Raw genomic sequence first — 20,135 nt, 5'->3', positions numbered from 1 at the left:
CTTGATAATTGTCCCATTTATTTTCATGTTAATATAATATGGTGGAGTCCATCTAACCTTCACTGGGAAGACGATTGGTTTCATATGTAAGCCTGGAGCATCCTCACACACACACACACACACACACACACATGTGCACGCCCACTGCAAAGTGTACACACACATATTTCGAAAGGACTCCTGTGTTCTTTCTCACACAAACTCTCACATTAAACATAAGCCTGTCTCTCTTTTTTTACACACACACACACAGACACACACATCTCTTGGCATGCAGTTCGGTGTCTCTGCTGGGACAGTCCGATGGTTGCACACCATTTCATCACTCTCTCCTCACCCTCTTCCTCCATCTCTGGTTGTCCGCTTGTCCCTTGGATGATCTTTCTCGCTTTCTCCCTCCATCTTTGACTCTACGTCTCTCTCTCTGATTCTCTTTCTATATGTATAATATAAGAAACACTCCCAATGTCCCCAAATGGATGAAATGACCCAGAAGAGGTTTGCTTGTTAAACTCTATGCACAGATACACAGTAAACGTCTGTCACATGCACAACGCCTCTTTAAGCCGTTTTAGTCGCCTGCAATCGAGAATTATTTGCTCTTATTGCTCATCTGCCTGCGTACGAATAGATCTGAGTAGATTTAAAGCTCTCTGATTCCCCTCTCGGTTTTTAAACGAGCTCCAAAATGTTTGCATGAGTCGAGCATTCGGCTGTAATTGCACACAAGCGACCAGTAACCAGTCAAAATGATTTAATAATAATAATAATAATGTATCATTTCACAACTCTCATGATAGGACTCCTGATGTTTCATTGTCTCTGGTCTAGGTTTGCAGTCATAATTTAGATGTGAAATATATGAGATGATATGTATAATTATTTATAAAAGCTTCATTCTTTGACACTGATACAAACCTTGAAACCAGTGTTAAAGTACTCAGATTACTTTTTTTGTTGTAACATACAAGTTAGTTTTGCAATTCAAGTAATAAGTTACCTCGTTACTTCTTCAAATAAGCGTCTGTTACTTACATTATTGTGGTGAGCAATGATGAAATGTTATAATATCACAACAGAGGATTACAATGATTGTATTTTAAGGAAAATTATCATATCTGAGAACTGATATTTATAATTATAAGATCATCCTCAGCAAAAAAAAAGTTTAGAAGGCACTAACAGTCTGCTGTGTCATTGAAATATGAGGACTTGGTGCATCTGACAGCTTCTAATGTGAAGTCTTTGCAACCAGAAACTTATTTATGAGGCAGAAAGCGACGTGTAACTAGAGTTTTGTACCCAGTTCATCACTGATGCAGCTCCGTCAGTACTTAACATTGACTCAACTATTCTCTACAGCAAACTCGTTCAACTCTGAGACTTCCTCTAAAGACTCGCTCCCCTGGTTCGTTCCTCCGGCTGGTCAGCAGATTAACTTTGAAATGTTGTTTCTCAGTTTAATTAATCACATAAATACTATTGTCTTCCCAACGCAGGAGAGATGAAGAGTTTTTTTGGGGGGTTGAGACAAAGGTTTCTCTTTACTTTTTCCATCCATCCAACCTGTCGTCTTTCATCCTTTGCTTTGATAGATGTTCTCCCTTTGATATGAGAGCTTCAGCTTGATTTTCTTTAATGCTGTTTTATATATATATATATAGGATCCCTCTTTAAACTCAGTCATGTAATCTTTCCTTTATCTGTCCATCAAACTGGGTCAAACAGACATTTTCTCATGTATATTTTTCCAACCTCTATCTCACCCTGTTATTTTCCAATTCATCCTCTCGTTTTTTTTTTCTTCTTCCTTCCTTCAGCGTGGATGCTAGAAGATAAATACACCCAGACTGTGAACCACTACGACCACATGAGATGATGAGATAAGATAGTAATTTACTATCCACATCACTTTATGTATATGTACGTGTCCCTTAATGCACAGAATAACACTTTTATATCAGGGTGGTCTGTCATTTATCATTTAAATTTGATCTGAAACATAAAGTCAAGACGTAAAAACACACATAAGATGCGTTTAAGTGTCTGATTTACAGAAAACCGAACAGTCAGACACACATATTCTGGTTTTTTTGGGTCTATTTCAGTCATGATTTTAGGCGTCTCAAGTGTTGGACCAAGTTCGGTCCATCTGAGGACATGATGTATGCGAGCGAGAGAAATAGCAAATTCAGAAATGCCGCAGTATGCTTTGACAGTTTTCTGATGTGGCGTCACTATGGTTACGGTTCGGTTAGGTTTAGACAAAAACGTACTCGGTTGAAAGAAACCAAATGTTGACTGTTGGTTGGAGACGGGACGGCAAACATCAGTCTCGTGTGTCAAAGTTGCACACTTTGTTGACCAAAGTGTGCAACTTTGACACACGAGACTGATGTTTGCCAACCATCCATCTGCCTGCTTGGTAAGAGATTTTTACTGCCTTTAATAACATCTTTCTACTCCCGACTTTGTTTCTGACTGTCAACAGCCAGTTCACATGACCGCTAGAGGTCCTTATCAGGTAAATATAGGTCATTTTAGGCGTTTAAACAAATGACTGAGGCTTTTATTATTCGTTAGCTCTCCTCCAGCTGTCTCTTTAAAGTTTACAATCCCTCACTCTTCCCCTTTAGATGTTTCTAAAAATTCAAATAAAGCATTTAACTCTGCTTTTTTCGCCTTTTCTGTGCAGGATTAGTCTTCAATTGATGTCTTTTTGGTGCAGCAAAAAAAGCAAATGAAAATGTGTGTGTGTGTGTGTTCTTGCAGGATTGTAGAGGTTGCCTAGCGACGTGACTTTAATCACCTGTCGTTCAGCGTGTTGTCTCTAATTACTCAGTTGTTCAAAATGTGCTATTAAAAAAACTAGAAAGACTCGTGTATGCTGGTGGAGATAGTCATCGTGTGTGTGTGTGTCGGGTGTGTGTACTGGATCGGATCTCGTTGTCTCCACCAACACAGCAGCCTTAAACACAGTTCTCAGCTTAAAGGACTCAGAATAAGTTACAGGAATAACGAGAGAAAACGAGTTGATTAGTAACACATCGTCTAAATGTGTCACATCCTGACTCGAGCGAATTAGTCATTTTAAAGAAAGTAAGTTCTCAGATGTGAGATGATTCATTCTTCTTACTTATCTTTAAGCGAGGAGAGAAATCATCTGCGTTACAACACGAGGGAGAGAAACTTAAAGTCTCCGTCCTGTCAGTGATGAAGTCAAGAGTTCACAAAACATAACTTGTCACGAGTCTGTGGTTGAACTTAATCTGTACTTTTGGTTTTCAAACTATGTATCCAGCCATGTGAAATATATCGACCAGCTCTGACGATCAGGTTCAGCTACTGTTTAACTATCCTTTCACTTTCCTGCAGAGCGCACACACACACACACACACACACACACACACACACACACACACACAGTATATGTCTCTCACTGTTTCACTTGGGCAATGTCCAACTGGCAGTCTCCATCTCCACCCAAGGCAATGGGAACCAGGTTCACTGGGAGAGATCATCTGTGTGTGTGTGTGTGTGTGTGTGTGTGTGTGTGTGTGTGTGCGTAGACACAGCTGTCTGACAACTACTTCCACTCTGCGAGCAGCATAAAGGGGCTTCTGTGTGTGTGTGTGTGTGTGTGTGTGTGTGTGTGTGTGTGTGTGAACAACGCTACACACCCACACTACACATCACACTTTATCACGCCGCATGGGCCGAACGGCCGGACAGCCATGGCACACGCCGGGGTCACGACCTCGTCGGTTACTGCGGTAACCTCCCAGGAGGGTCCCAGAACCAAGCGGAGGAGGAGGAGGAGGATGATGATGAGTAGGGAGTGTTGTCAAGGAAACACTGAAGATGGATGCATGTGTATGTGTGTGTCGTCTGGTCGTTATGAACACAGAACCAAAACGTAACCAAACAATCGAAATTATTTAATAAATTCTTTTAATAAATCATTTATCAAGCAACAAAACAAACAAACATTCTCAGATCAGCTTTTCTAATGTGAGGATTTGCTTCTTTTCTTTGCATTTTGGACCATTTGGTCGGACAAAAACAAGCCATTTGAAGCATTGTGCGAATTTTGTAGGGTATTAAAATATAAAAATTACAGCTCTTTTGTTTGTCCCGTGCGGGTTTTGTTCTACAATTCTGCTGTGTGGGTTCGATGCCAAAAAAACATTGTGCCTTTGGGAAAAATCTGGATTCTGAGGTTTCAAAACAACTTGACATAACATCAGCCTGATAATGTACGTAATAAATGCACCCTGTAAAATGTGTGAACAATATGTGATCCTCTGCCTACAGGTCATTTCACGAGGCCTCCGACACCCTGACATCAGGGTGTCAAGTTACAGTTTGGTTTCAATAAATAAATACTAAGATACTAAGAAGAATATTTTCCTTTTTATTGATTGAGAGTTGCAGGTTAAAGCTTTACTTTTCACACTAGTTACATTTTCCAGCTTCATCTCAGGAAAAATTGTGGTTATTTGCACAAAAATTAATAGTTTGTAAGATATTTATGAAATATTGCCACCATGTGCCCTCAAATAAGCAGGAAAATCATCAACAAAACCTTGATTTAAGTGAAATAATTAACCCTAATCAATACTTAGTTAAAACTTAACACAAAAACAGACTTATGACTTTTTTTTAAATGGACTAAACAATCAGAAAGTAATCAACAGATTAATTGATAAAGGAAAGAAAGAGGCAGTACGTTATGAGTGTGGTTGGGGAAGCAGATCTCCCAGAGAATACCAAATAAAGTAACAACTCACTCACTCAACAAAGAAAGAAAGAAAGAAAGAAAGAAACGCCATCTTTGCAGCAAAAGCTTCCAGCGTATGAGCTAAAATAATTCTGGAGCATTTACACACAAACCTGAATAAGATCATTTATTGCCCAGAGAAAATTACACAGCACAGACTCCAAGTCTTTTATCTGCACTCAAGTTTCATTTGGTTTTGACAGACGGGGCCCATTGTGTCTATGAATTTCACTGATTACTGTAAAGTCCCGCCCCCTTCGTCTGCAACCCGTGTTGTGATTGGCTCTCACCCTCCGCAGTCAGCGTCAGTGCACATTAAAAAAAAAAAAAAAGAAGAAGAAGAAGACGACGACAAACAAAACAAGGCGGTTTTATTTTAAACAGTGGCTTTTTTGTTCTGTAAGGGACGCTGCCATGTTTTTTTTTTTTTTCTCCCTCTGAGGGTAAAGAGAAGTCTGATCGCAACACGACTTTGCACGATAACGTATAAACATGCAGAGTCTCAATCATCGACTGTCAAAACGAAACAAGAAACTAGAGCCCAGAAAAATGTCTTGAGAGAGCCAGCGGGTTAATTGATTTAAGGAATGAAAAATATAGTTTTCACATAAATGAAGCTTCTTCTTCTTTCTGCTCGCAGGGCTCATCCTGCTGCTTTTGCACAAATTCTTTCTTCTTCTTCTTCTTCTTCTTCTTCTTAAGAGTTTGGTTTGGAAGAGCATTCACACAGACTTTGACGAGTCTCCGCAGCAGCAGCAGCAGACTACAACCTCCTTCGCTCCTGGGTGCTGGTACCTCAGATTTATCCACCGATATTTCAAAAACTCAGATGATTCCATTCGAAAAGCCGTCGAGCCAAGGCCCAGAGATGACTCACAACCTTCATAATATCCCACAATGTGCTTCTCTTCATGCCAGCAGTCGTTTTGTGAGAGTAGGTGTGATTTTTTTTTTTGTTTTTTTTGTTTTTTCTCAGAGTTGGACGTCTTTTTTTTTTTTTTTTTTTTTTTGCTTTGGAGCGAAGCCTCTTCATGTCCTCGCGCGAATAAAAATGATGAAAGGCAGCGTTCGGTTTATTTTTACAACTTTGGATAGAGAGAGAAAGAGAGAAAGAGAGAGAGAGACTGAAAGATGCTTCTCCTCTCTCACCCTTTTAATCTTTGTAAAAACTTTATCGACACCGCCGACGCAGGCAGCGAGACACAAGACTGAGAGGATAATGCCCAGTCGCATGTTTGTTGACTGTCGTTGACATAGAAACTGATCTCGGGGATATATCGCAAAGACTGTTGGAGTATCAATCACACACACACACACACACACACACACACACACACACACACACAGAAGGGTGCCCAGCTCTCGCCAAAGAACAAGGTTGGCTGAGTCTCATCGCAGCCGCCTTGAAGTGTGTGTTTTGGTGTGTGTGTGTGTTTGAGTTTTATGGTCTCAACTTGAAACAAGCCAACATTATGTTCCTGATGTGTGTGTGTGTGTTTCTGTGCATATGTGTGTGTGTGTGTGTGTGATGGAAACAAGTTTATTAGTAGGTATGAAAGCCACCCGTCAGTGTCTGGCCAGGATGACTGGATGTGAGAAGGGAAGCAAATTGCTGTCAAACTCCCACTTTCCCCCCCCCACCTCTCACTTTCAGATATTTACTTTTCCCCTTTTTTCTTTTTTTTTTATCTGTCAAGTCTAGTTTTTCTGTCAGAGAGAGAAAGAAGAGCTGAAAAGATGAGAAACTAAAGGAGAGATAGGTGGGATGAGAAGAAAGATGTGAACGAACAAGAGGAAAAAATGAGGGATGAGCGTGAGAGACAAAGGACGGGAGAGATGATGTATCAGTGAAGAAGGGAGAGAATAAAAAAAAAAAAAGGAGCCAGAAACGAAGCTGGTTTGATCCAGAAAGTTGGTTAGGATGGTAGAGGTGAAGAAAAGAGGGAGGGGAAGAAACAGAGAAAAAAAAAAACAAATGAAAAGAACATCCAGAGTGTGAGAGGTGACGTGGGAAGAGAGTGAAAGATTGGAAATATAAAAAAAAAAAAAATCCCCAAAAAACAGATAGATGAGGAGCGAGAGAAGGATAAACTGGGATGTCTGGTCCGTAGAGGGAGGGAGGGATGGAGAAACCAGAAAAGGGATGAGAAGAATAGATAAAGGTTATGCCTGAATTTGACATCTTAAAAGGCTCTTAAACTTTGTTAATAAACGAGCTGCCAGTGAATAATAAAAAAAACAAAAAAAACCTTGTTGGATGTAAAAAAGAAACAATAATTCATGATCTTCCCTGAGTGACACGTTACATCTGTATCTCAGTGTCAGCTACAGCTTCATCCTGTTGAGAAATGTTTAACTTCGCTTGAGAAAAGTGTGTCCGAACCTGATCGCAAGTATAAAACTCATCCGCAATACTTAATTATTAGTGCCTCTAGTAGCCCTTTACAATACTGATAACTACTACTGTCATTAATTAAATGATCAGTAAGATCTGCCCCCCCCAAAAAAGCATTCAAAATCAATATCCTTCAATCTGAAACCCGAATCTCAAATACGGACCTGAAGCCGTAAGATAATCAGACGTAGTCATAGTTGTATCAGCGAGTCTTCAGTAATTTTATTCAGGCATGAAAAAAAACACAAGAACGACACTTGTTGTTCACACTGCCGTCACGAGGGAGAAGCATGGAAACATGGAAAGGTCGTGTGTGACGCATTTCTGGAGGTCTGTGCGGACAGAGACGTGCAGACGTCCAAATGTCCTCTTGTAAAGGAAATATTGTCAATTTCTGCCCAATAATATCTTTATTTGCTTTTATTATCCACCTTTTATTCTTAAGTAGAAAACCGTTAACCGGACTGTTTTTTCTGATTATCATTTCTTTGATATCCTAAACAAAACAGGAACTTGAATCACCAGAAAACACAATATTTGCTTCTATAGATTTAGAGGAACAATAATCTGATGATACAAGAACTTTACTGCTGTGTTGAACATATATGATCCTTTACAGCGTTTGGATACAAATGCAGCTGTTGCATCCAAGACTGAATGAATGAAATATATCGAATCAGCATGTTGGGACAGTAAAAGGTCACTAAAAACAAAAAAAAACACTACAAACTCTCACCTTTACTGCATTTGAGAAACCCCAGAAATGGCAAATCAGGGGAAAAAAAACAAAAAAAAAGAGGCATGATGTCTTTCTTGATCCCTCTATTTCGTCGTATCTTCCTTTATTTTTTTTCCATCTCTGCGTCTGGAAACAGAGATGCACTTCTGTTCACTCTGTTACACAACTCCCTCGTGTGTGTGTGTGTGTGTGTGTGTGTGTGTGTGTGTGTGTGTGTGTTTGTATCTGTGTGTTAAGGTCAAATGCACTTGGCTGGTCACTGTGGTCTTGGATGAGAGATAGAAAAAGCTGTTTTAACAAACTCGCCAATTCGCTGCTGGAGAAAATCACAATCTGGTCTGCATCACACACACATACAAACACACACACACACACACACACACACACACACGACTGTAAACATACCAACATGCAAACAAGTGTTAAGATATTTCTCCATTGCCGTACACACACACACACATATGAACTTATATGCACAAACGAATAGAAATGCAAAGACGTGCATGTATGAATCCACACATCTCCGAGAAAAATGCACACACACACACACATCTTAGTGGTGGTCAAAGCCAAAGGTTTTGATGTAGAATCCCACAGATTATTGCTAACATATCTGTTTGTTTATGCATGGGGACTTTTGCAGCGTTCCACATGCATTCATCCACATCAAGAAGCCCCGGAGCTCGAAGCAGCCTCGCTCTGGCTCCATCCGAGCCGTTTCATTGGACTCCGTCGCCGCCGTGCCCCGCGGCTGCCCTGCTTTTTTTTTTTTTTATGAGACACACATCCATGCATCCGATCCCACTTTTGCTTATGACAAACATAATCCCAAACATACCGGTGGTGGTGGTGGGGGGGGGGTTTCGAAAGGGCACGCATGAAGAACCGCAAAAGATTGGTGGCGATCCAAAAGATGTTTTAAAAAGAAGGAGACGAGCTCAGGTATCACACAGATGAGAGAGAGCGAGTGGGGTTTTATGGAAATAAAAGCTGCTCCTCTGATTTCATAAATGGTGCTGCTGATGATGTATTGTATAACATAATGTTATGCCAGCTCTGGAGTCAGAGGACATTGTTTTTCCCAGGCTTTGCAGATGGTAGAGTTTAGTGTAAAATTGTCCTTTTTTCTGAGGTGAATCTCAGCTTTTATATAACTGTTCAGCCAAAAGAAATTTTTCCTTACCTTCCAGACTGCTGTCTAACTTGAAAATTCAGTTTGTGGAGACATTACTTGAGAAAATTGATCCATCATGGTGAGCATTTGTCATTTTCACTTTTGTTTTTTGCCTCCCGACGACCTGATACAATTGAGATTTTGGCTGTCAAACGACATTTTATCAAACGAGGACAAACTGACAGAACTGCACATAATTTTCTATTTTATTGAAATGTTCATTTGTTTGTCAAACTGCTCATCGATGCAAAGCTCTGCGGAGCCAACTCTCAAACCTCAAAAAAGTATTCTCATTTCTTATTTTCAGTGTGGTCCCCTCGGTGATGAGCGTGTAAGTTTGGAAAAGCAATAAAACTGAAGAAATCAAATCTTAAAGGCTGTTTCTCCAGTTAGAGGAACGAGTGACCAATCAGAGCTTAGCAGGCAGGGTAAAAGCTGACATCATTGTCCTGAATAGCTAACTGTCCATTAACTGTAGCTACATTTATGAAAAAACAGCAACAGAGAAACAGTGACAAGCCCTGATAGTTGTAAGTCAACTCACAAAAATACAAATCCATGCCAACTACAAATTATATTAGTGGGACGGATATGTCACTCACTACGGATCAGTTACGGTCAAACAAAACAATATGATGACTGGTGAAGTATGAATGATTGCAAAGAGAAAAAGCAGCTGAACCACAGACTGTATATAAAGGAAGGTGTGACATCACACATTGGTTTTCATTGGAGCTGGTTTGAAGCCCAGAGTTGCAGGAAGTGAACACCTGAAAAAGGTTTTGGCAGCATAACTTTAATCAAGAGCTTCTACTGTTGAACATTATTAGCTAAATGTGTAAGAAAAACATTGCATTAGTCCTTTAAGCATGCTACTTTCCAGCAGAATACCTTCTGTGCTATTCTGATTTATTGATAAATTGGTGTGATTTGGGATCAAGCGACCAATCAGAGTTTAGCAGGCAGGGTAAAAGCTGACATCATTGTCCTGAATAGCTAGCTGTCCATTAACTGTAGCTACACTCATGAAAAAAACAGCAACAGAGAAACAGTGACAAGCCCTGATAGTTGTAAGTCAACTCACAAAAATACAAATCCATGCCAACTACAAATTATATTAGTGGGACGGATATGTCACTCACTACGGATCAGTTACGGTCAAACAAAACAATATGATGACTGGTGATGTATGAATGATTGCAAAGAGAAAAAGCAGCTGAACCACAGACTGTATATAAAGGAAACGCAGCGACGTCAAGCCCAGAGTTGCAGGAAGTGAACACCTGAAAAAGGTTTTTTGCAGCATTACTTTAATCAAGAGCCTCTACTGTTGAACATTATTAGCTAAATGTGTAAGAAAAACATTGCATTAGTCCTTTAAGCATGCTACTCTCCAGCAGAATACCTTCTGTGCTATTCTGATTTATTGATAAATTGGTGTGATTTGAGATCAAGCCACCGGAGAAACAGAGACAGATTGGGATTTGAGCTTTTGAGACTCTGCTGTGAATCCCATTGGTCCAGGAGGAAAGTAAGCACAGAAATCTGATTAGCCGATGACGGCCGATGGCTGCGAATAATGCTCAGATGCTGCCAACTTTGACATGCTTGCTCGGTGCCCACATATGGGCCGAATTTTCCCGCTCACTGAGCTCTGAAGGAAACGAACAGACTTCTGCTGACTTGTCAATTGTGTTTCTCGCACTGCTAACAGGATCAGATTTCCTCGCCAACGCCACCTCAGAGACTGTTTCTCATAAAACACCAGCGCCCCCACCAAAACCAGCATTCCGCCCTCCCTGCGGAGGAATTCACCAGAAGCTCCTCTTCGAAGTCATGGTAGCCAAAATAATGGGCAACCCAGCCTGCATGACATTTTTAATAAATCAGCCAAAGCACGAAATATTACAAGCCACATCTGTGTTGGGATGTGTTGGTAACTTCTGCAGCGGCTACATCTGTGTTTCCTCCTCGTTCTGGTAAACAGTGCAGCGCTGCAGGACCTCTGTGACAGCCTGGAGGTTTGGAGGAGAGAGGCAGGACCGCGGCGCTGCTGTGACAGGCAGGGAGGCCTCTCGTCTGGGCCTCAGCACCACGCCAGGACCCCCCCCTCCTCCCCTCCTCCCCCTCCTCCTCCCCTCCTCTCCTCTACCCCTGGAGCTCAAACATGCACCCTCACATAAATGCACACACACATATTAAGGGGGGATACACACATACCATGTCTGCAAAAGGCTTCTTGCCCTGAAGCTACTGGGCCCCCTTAACATGCAGGTAACTGCAGTATGGGCATGTTGTGGGTACCAGCTGGTTTCAATGTGTGAGGAGCACCAGGGTCGGTCTTAACGAGTTCGCTCATGTCTTCTTCCATCCTTCATTAACACGCCGTCCTTCCTTTCTCTTTATTTTTTACCCAGACCAAATTGTTAAATAAATACACAGACGTTTAATGGTTTGTTTTAACCTGCTGGGACGCCAGATGGGCAGGATTTTGAGAACACGTTACAACAAACGCCGTTAATATATTCAAGTATGACGATGAGAGAACTGTGGATTATATAATTAAGTTGTCGTCAGGTTGTAATATTTGAAATCTGAGCTTCTTAAAGCTGCAAGTGTAGCGGAGTGAGAGGTGTTACTCGTAGCGATTATCATAATTATCACCCGACTCGACCGCTTTATGGCGTATTTTACTGAAGAGTTTTAATTTTTCAGGCTTTCAACTTTATTGTTTTGCTTCACAGCTTCGCAGCTCTCTGTCGTCCATGTTGTTCCACAGCAGGCAGATGTTTTCAGCCTAAAAGCTCTTTAAAACTTATTACACGCTACCTGTCCAGCACCAAATGGTAGGCAGACAGAGATAATGACTAGCTGGTGAACACAGTGGAGCAATTTAGCCAGATTTTTTTTTTTTTTGTAGGAGTTGGTGGAGACAAAGAAGCTAGAAGCTAAAAAAAAAAGAAGAAGTGAATATTGGACTTTAAGGCGCCACAAACACTTATGAGTGTTACTCCGTCTCTGCAGGATGTGTGAATGACAACTGCATGATAACAAGTTCACAGCTTGTTTCTGTTGCCCCCCCGAAAAATAGCCAAAAAGACATTTTATTGCAGGTTTAAAGGATTTAAATCGAACTGGATTGTTTCTGGATTGAATCAGAATAACTGCACATGTAGCCTGAAATATTTCAAATTGAACCCGACTAGAAACCCTTTTATAATAACAACAATATAAATAGTAAACTTACTGTAAATATGAAGACATAAGACAGTCATTAATATATAAAAATGTGATTATTTGATGTGTGTGTGTGCTGTAGTGTGGCCTGTTTTAAGACACACACATTAAAATGGCTTTGAGCTCGGAGCACAATGTTGGTCTGCTTCAAGGTGGGACCATAAAACATGAAAACACACACACACACACACACACACACACACACACACACACACACACAGACGTGGTGGTGAATCAGTCTCTTAAATACCATACTGTTGTGTGTTTGTTTTATAAGACTGTGTGTGTGTGTGTGCTCTGCATACAGTAGCCGGTTTGTCCGTTCCTCTGTAATGTTTACAGCTCTGCTATAATTACGGGGAATTATGTTAATTACACACTATTAGTCTATATATATATTATACACAAACATAACACACACACACACTCGCTGCTCTCCCGTCTCTCACTCGCCAATATTAACTCTTATTTTAACCGTGTTGTTTTTACAGACAGTTATTGTGCAGCAGTGAGAAGAAAAAAAGTGTCATGGAGAATCAAAAAACACTCAAAAGACACCTTTTATAAACTTTATTTCATATTTGGATGAGAAGCTGGACTCTCAGACGACTTTCAGACAAATTGAGATGAACCGAATGTGAGTTCTGCACCTGTAGGAGCGACTCACCTTTGTTCCTGGTTTGTCCACTAGAGGGAGCTGGAGGTCTGACTGCAGAGAGGAAAGGAAGCTTGTTAAAATGTGGGTAAGAGATTTAATATACCTGTTATGATGTGTGTATTGCTCTGTATGCTAATATGGTGATTTCCTGTAATTACATAAAGGCAAAAAGTCCTTTTATTTTGAAAGACATGGTACAAATAATGATCTCAAGGAGTAAAAGCTTTGAAAAGCTGCCGTATCTGCATGTGGCTTGTTGTCTTGTAGGTGTCAAAAATACTAGATATCAATGTTTCTGGTGGTTTATATAAGACAGACTGTGTGTGACAGCAGCTGTGGACTTTTGTTGGATGTCGTCACTTGTCAGCAAAAGTTGAATCCAAGTCGCTGGACGAGAGTTTTGACTGTGTGCAAAACAAAAAAAGCTATAAAATTCTCTTTAAAAAGATACTATTACTGATATTTCTCTGACACCCTGATCTCCTAGAGTCATTGTTGATTTTTAAAAAGTGAAATGTTCTGTTAGTTGATGGTTTAGTCTGTTGTTTGCTGACCTTTATTGTCTGACGTATCCCCACAGTCCTATAACATGATTAGAAACTTGATGTTTATTACTATTAATCCTATAAAAGCATATATAGTTACAATAATTGATATAAGGTGAGTTTCCATCCACCTGTTTTTATTAGTATTTTCAATTTGTGCACAAAACACCTGATATTTGAGAAATATTGCATTATCACAAAAGTTTTTACATTTGGTTGAGGTGGAAAAAGTCGATGTATCGATAAAAGTAAAATGCGACAGGAAACAGATTTAGTGATTAAATCATGACGTACATGCATCATGTGACTTAAACGTCCAGTGAGGAGACAAAAAAAGAGTCGCATCAGATGTGTGTGTATCGACGAGGAAAGTATAACGCTCCTTAAATTCATACATGAAACAAACAGAAACGTCTTCTGAAATGATTTAATGGTCCCACCAGCTGTTTATTATGATGAACCAACTGCAAATATTCACAAAACTGACATTTATTCAAATTTTATTTTGCTGATATTCTGCAAATTCAGCTAAAATTTGCACTAAATTTGCTTTAAGTGATTCTGAAACTGTCATGTTTAAACTTGGCGGGGTTTTTTCAACAGGTTTGGTCTCGTTAGCGTTCGTACTACGACCTCTCGGAGTGACAGAAGCTGAACGTATCGTCCATTTATCCGTCACTTCTAGCTTCACATCTGGTTGGGAATCACTGCTTTATCATATAAACGTCCTTCCAATTCAGTAACATATTCTTATTTGCAATATTTCCACCTACATCCTAACATTGGCCCGATCCTGACGTCCAGCCTGCAGCCAAAACACCCAAAAACTGCAGCAGAATGATTCATAGCGGGATTTCCCACCAACTTTTGGAATAACAGACTCTTGACCTTTGACCTCCACTTTATCTGTTACTCTAACTGTCAAACTGAAACTTCCGACTCACTCGCTGTAAGTCGTCGCTCTAAACAAACGCATAAAAGCGAAACTCCGGAGTCTCAATGAGAAAGATTTCCCATCGTCTGTCCGTTTACAGGCAGAGAGAGAGAGAGAGAGAGAGAGAGAGAGAGAGAGAGAGAGACCTGAGCTGTAGTGGAGCCAGCGTTACAGGGTTACAGCCCCGATAAGGCTGACAGAGTCTGAACGTAATGACGGGGCATTACAGACTGCTGATAGCATTGACAAGTGCTAATAGGGAGGAGGAGGACGAAGGAGGAGGAGGAGGAGGAGGAGGAGGGGAGTGATTGGAAGGATAAGAGGAGGAAGAAAGGTTAGGAACGGGTGAAGTGGAGTCTGTCAAGGTTTTTTTTTTTTAAACAAATTTAGAGGAAAGAGAAAGTGATTGTGTTTGAAATATGCTGTATCTTCGTCAAACTGAAAATATTTGTGCGAGCGCAGAAAAATAAATAAATATGTTTAAATTATAATCAGGGAAGCATGAGGAAGCGCTTTCACTAAATGGATAGAGTTTTGTTGTATCGTTTACATGTTATCGAGCTGAAACGAGCTGATTAATCAATCAGCGGTTCGACAGACGATTAATCAACAACAATACTGATGATCAGTTAAACATCTCGCATCGTTTATGGAGGGAAAAACTAAATTAAATAGATTTTAGACTCTTGTCGGGACAAAACAACTGGATTAAACATTCAATCAAAAACCAAAAAAAAAAAAAAAAAAAGTCATAAAGAGATGAATCCATATTGAAAATAATTATTAGCTGCAGCCAAAGTAGTGAAAAATACTTTATAACCATTAATTCTCTCGCTTTTTTCCCCTCCTGTCCTCCCGCTGAACCCTCACTCTTTTCCAACATCCATCTATCTTACTCCATCCCTCTCTCTCTCTCTCTCTCTCTCTCTGTCTCTCTCTCTCTCTTTTGTTTTTCTTTTTCACACCCGCAAACCGTTAAGCCAGACAAACCCCTCTGTGAGGAATCTGCAAACTCACACAGACACACACACACACACATTAACACACACACACACACACACACATTAACACACACACACACACACATGCAGACGAGGAAAAAAAAAAAACCCATGTGTAACAGGTGTCTGCACACACTTATAAAAACAACAAAGAATTTTCACCAGAATGTTTGTATTGAAAGGGTTGGCAATCGATCAAGCGGGGCGTGGCTGCTGACACCGAGGGTGACGCACACACGCACACACACACACACACACACACATGCAGAGTGTTTTCACAGGGTTAATTTGAGGAGGAAATGGCGAAAAATGTAGTAGACTGGCTAATGAGAGAAGTGAGTCAATCTCCCGTTCGCACACCTGATTGTAAGGCCACACACGCGCTTATATACACACACTCGCAATCAAACAAGCAACCGACCGTTGCAGAATAACATTTCTGTGCAGTTTGACATCAAATGAACCACTTTTTCCTCCCTGATATTGAAGGTTTTCACAGGTGAAATACATATTTTTCTCCCCGATTTCTTCGTTAAAACGCCTCAAACGTAATTTGAATACATACAAAATACCTGCACTCCTCTTTTTACCCTCTCTTTCTCCTTTTCTTCCCCCCCTCTGAGGTAAACAAAACCTTCTCATTTGTGCGCTATCAGTGAAAGTCCATCCCGCCGTCGTCCCCGGAGACGGAGGGAGTGAATAGGGATGAGAGGGGGAACGGTGACAGACAAGAGAAGCTGTGTCATTCCTCCTCATCAGCCTGTGTGTGTGTGTGTGTGTGTGTGTGTGTGAGTTTGTTTGCTCGCTTTAGGTGTGTGCAGGTATGTATTTTTTACTGTGTGTGTGTGTGTGTGTGTGTGTGTGTGTGTGTGTTCATTTACACTCCACACATTCCTCCTCACTAACCAGATCCCCGGTCCAGACCGCCAGAGAGGCCCACCTCACTGCCTGGCGCGTCCCAGGAGAGGTGCTCTGACCGGGGCAAAGGGAGAGGGGCACAGTAGGTGTGGGTGTGTGTGTGTGTGTGTGTGTGTGTGTGTCTGTGTGTGTGTGTGTGTGTGTGTGTGGAGGGAGAGGAGGAGGAGGAGGAGGAGGGAGGGAGTCGGCCTGGAGCTTCCCACTCAGCAGAAAGAATAGGAGAGGAAGGTGAAAAGGAGGGCATGGCGAACAGATTACAAAGACTTCACCTCTGATTTGTCCCTTATTTTTTAATTCAAATGACCTTTATTAGTATTTTTTGCAGTTTAGCATTAAATATAAGGCCTGACTATCAATATAAACATATTTCTTCCACTTTCTTGTATTAATACTAAACAAATATTTGTTGTTTCATCTGTAAACGAGGAATGATGAGCAACACACATCAATATAAAGCCTTAAATATAATGTAGGATGAACTACCGCTGCGTTATAATCAATTAGTGATATATTAATTAACTGCACTTATTGATATTGTTATTTTAACAATGGATCAAACGACTATATGAACTGTGTCACTCAGCATCTGCATACAATCATCATCAACTCTTCAGCTCTGCAAAACTTTTTAGACTTTTTTTATTCATTGATTTGTTTGTTCAATGACAAATTTACTGTTTTGGTTGAGTCTCCTGGCTCTCATCAACCCTATTTCCAGCTGCAGCTGCAGTTTTCAGTAAAAACCGCTCAGACAAACCCACAATCCAGGACCTGTCTAGCGCCAAACAGAGGGTGGATAAAGTTAACGACAAGCTGGTGAATAAAGTGTAACTTAAAGTGACTTTTTTTTTTTTGTTAGAGATCCAAACAGCTACCAGAACAATCGATGGCGGAGAGAAACTCCAATGGGATGCTAATGTTCCTTCACGTTTGCTAACACGTTCACCATAACAACTTTTTATTTAAGCGGTAAATCCTCAGTGAGATTAAAAATATCTTTTTCAAGAGTGTCCCGGCCAAGATAGACTACAACAAAGAGTACATAGTACGTTTGCCAAAGTACATCACAATATCAGAATGAAACACTGCAGTTATAAATCTTAAAACAACCCAATAGCTGTCTAAATCCCCAAAAGTGGAATAAAACTAAACGGACCAATCCAAAACAATTACTCAATGACACTAACACATTTTAAAATGCCCCAAAAAACATCGGCAACCAGATGACAGAGCAGACAGATTGTGCAGCAGTGACTATAAATTCATGAAAGGAAACCAAATTTGGTAATTTTAGATCAAGTTGCAAGCAGAAAGGTGCAGCATACATAAAAGTTCTTTTTACCTAATTCAGTGCTGACTTGTGCGGGAAACGTTAAATATGAGTCCCGTGGTGATATTATGTGTTTTCAGCTTGTTCCACCGCCTCCAAAGTCTCCGAATCAATCAATCAATGCAGCTAAAAAATCAATTAAGGTTAGTTTATATGTACATTATGTCTTCTTTTCTGTCTGATTTCTTGGTTTTTTTGTTCTATTAGATCAAACGTGTAATATAACAAAGACAAAGTTGAACTTTTCAGGTTGGTTTTATTGATTTTTAATGTTATAAATGTAAAGTTGAAGGTTTAAAATTGACCGTAACGATGTCAAATATGGGTGTAAATGAGCATATGTACATTTTTAATATAAGACAGACACTAATATGGTTAATTATATGTTGTTTTTCATTCAGATGTTACATAAAGCACCGTTTTAGGACAAGATAAACACCTTTTTTCAGTTTTTTCCTTTTCTTTTTTGTTGTATTTTCTTCTTAAATAGAGCAGAGGTCATCAGTATAAGCTTCTTGACCTCCTCTGTCACATCTGTTTTATTTCTATTATCTGCTGTTTTTTATATATATATGCAAATTTAAAAAAAAATCAATTTAGAAATAAGAAAGGAAGTCATAAAAAAAACAAATGAAAGATAAATTAATGGACTAAATAGACTTGCGATGAAAAGCAGCAATTTGTTTCTGGTGCCCGGCATATTTTTCGATTAACACCAAGAATGCAAATAAATACCATGTGCAGCTGAAGCAAAGAGTACAAACCGCAACGAATAAAAGAATCAAGACAACAAATGAAGGGGAAAAACAGGGTCGCAGTTCAGACCTAAATGAAGTGAAAGAAGCGAAGAAAAAGCCAGTAAAAACGGCTTTTGGAAAATGAAAAGCAGGGGCAAATGAAAAATGGAAATCAGGAGGAGGAGGAGGAGGAGGAGGAGGAGGAAGAGGGGGGGAGAGGAAAATTCACACATCTTTAGATTCTCCTGTGTACACTCGAGGGATGAGCACGACCTCGGGGTAGTTTCGACATTATTTTTCCGTTTTTTTTTCTCTCTCTGTGTCTTCCAGTGTCTTTCTCTCTTTCTCTTCCTCTTTTTTCCTTTTTCTCTCACTCCTGTCCATGTTGCATCAGGCGGGCCAACCTTCCGCTGAACCCTGAGCAGTCTGTTTCCCATACACACAGCGCTACCTGAGGGACGACCCTGTGTATGTGTGTGTGTGTGTGTGTGTATATATGTGTGTGTGTTGGTGTGGACGTTATGCCAAAAGAGCCTGAGTCACCTCGTCTTGTGAAACTGTGAATGAATGGATGGGTGGAAAACAGAGCAGAAGAAGAGGGGGATGATAGGCGTCAGGGGTCTGAGAAACTTGTCTGTCTCGGACACACACACACACACACATTTACACACACACACACACACACTGGTCCTCCAGCCCTCAATTGAGCACCGAGAGATAAACCTGCTCTTTCCCTTATCTGGAAAAAAAAAAAAAAGAAGAGGAAAAAGAAGAGGGGATTCTCTTACAGCGAGGAGACAGTTTTTATCTCCTAACCACCCCTCTTTAAGCCCCTCTCTCTCTCTCTCTCTCTCTCCTGTCTCTCCCTCTATCTCTCTCTCTCTCTTTCTCCCAGCGTTGTTCTTGGCCTCTCTGGTTACTGTTAAAAGGGCGAAAGAAAGGGCAGAGAGAAAGGGAGGGAAGGGAACCATGAAGGAGGACAATGAGACCACTTAAAATGCCCAAAAGGAGGTCCTGTGTGTAAGCGTGTTTACCCCCCCTCCCCTCCCTTCCCTCCTCCCTCCTCCCCCCCTCCTCCCCCCCCCCCCCCCCCGACACTCACCCTCAGCCCATCTTCCTCTTTTCAGCGCTTCTCTTCTCGCCTCTCGTCTTTGTGCTTGTTGATTTCTTCCTGGAATCGCCGATTGTTTTAAAAGTCAAACAACAGCTGAACGTCTCATTTAAAGACAAAAGTGACCTTTCGAAGGGTCGCGTCATCGCTGGCCCGCCGTCTGAAAAAGACCGAGCCCGCTGCGTCGTTAAAGGGCGTCGACCGAAATCAATCAACGCGATTGGATGAGCCTCGAAAAAAGTTTAACAGATTCTTTTTGTATGATTGTTGAATGTTGGTGCAAAATGATACTGTGGATTATTTCTGAGGGAAACTTTTTAGATCACGTTTCAAACTTTAAAGCTGCATTTGTTTATTTTTAGCCACCAGGGGGCAGCAGAAACAAGCTGCAAACACATCATTGACATGTTATCACCTCTAAAGCTGCAACAGTACGTCGATTAATCGATTAGTTGATCAACAGAACATTCATTGCCAACTGTTTTGTATTTTTTTTAAGAAGAAATGCACAAATTCTCTTGTACCAGCTTCTCAAATGTGAATATTTTCTGGTTTCTTCAGACTTTCACAGTCGTA

The 20,135-nt window shown here is 40.6% G+C and overlaps 2 long non-coding RNA genes across 2 annotated transcripts in view; one reads left to right on the top strand and one right to left on the bottom strand.

Annotated features, from left to right (window-relative positions):
* The window catches only part of LOC137174928 (uncharacterized), a 53,337-nt gene extending 46,702 nt beyond the window's left edge, over nucleotides 1-6,635 (top strand). Inside the window, exon 3 of the long non-coding RNA XR_010925504.1 lies at nucleotides 5,483-6,635. This is a non-coding gene — a long non-coding RNA (uncharacterized lncRNA). The remainder of the gene's footprint in view (nucleotides 1-5,482) is intronic.
* Nucleotides 6,636-7,607: 972 nt separating this feature from the next.
* LOC137174693 (uncharacterized) lies at nucleotides 7,608-19,796 on the bottom strand. The gene is made up of 3 exons (XR_010925439.1): nucleotides 19,551-19,796; nucleotides 12,993-13,034; nucleotides 7,608-8,040 (listed from the first exon to the last, which is right to left on the bottom strand). It is a non-coding gene; the product is annotated as an uncharacterized lncRNA (long non-coding RNA).
* Between the last annotated feature and the right edge of the window lie 339 nt (nucleotides 19,797-20,135).

The sequence above is a fragment of the Thunnus thynnus genome, chromosome 22, assembly GCF_963924715.1.
Source record: "Thunnus thynnus chromosome 22, fThuThy2.1, whole genome shotgun sequence".
NCBI classification, from domain to species: Eukaryota; Metazoa; Chordata; class Actinopteri; order Scombriformes; family Scombridae; genus Thunnus; species Thunnus thynnus.
The sequence above is the reverse complement of the archived record's forward strand: the minus strand, read 5'-3'. Positions and strand labels throughout refer to the sequence as shown.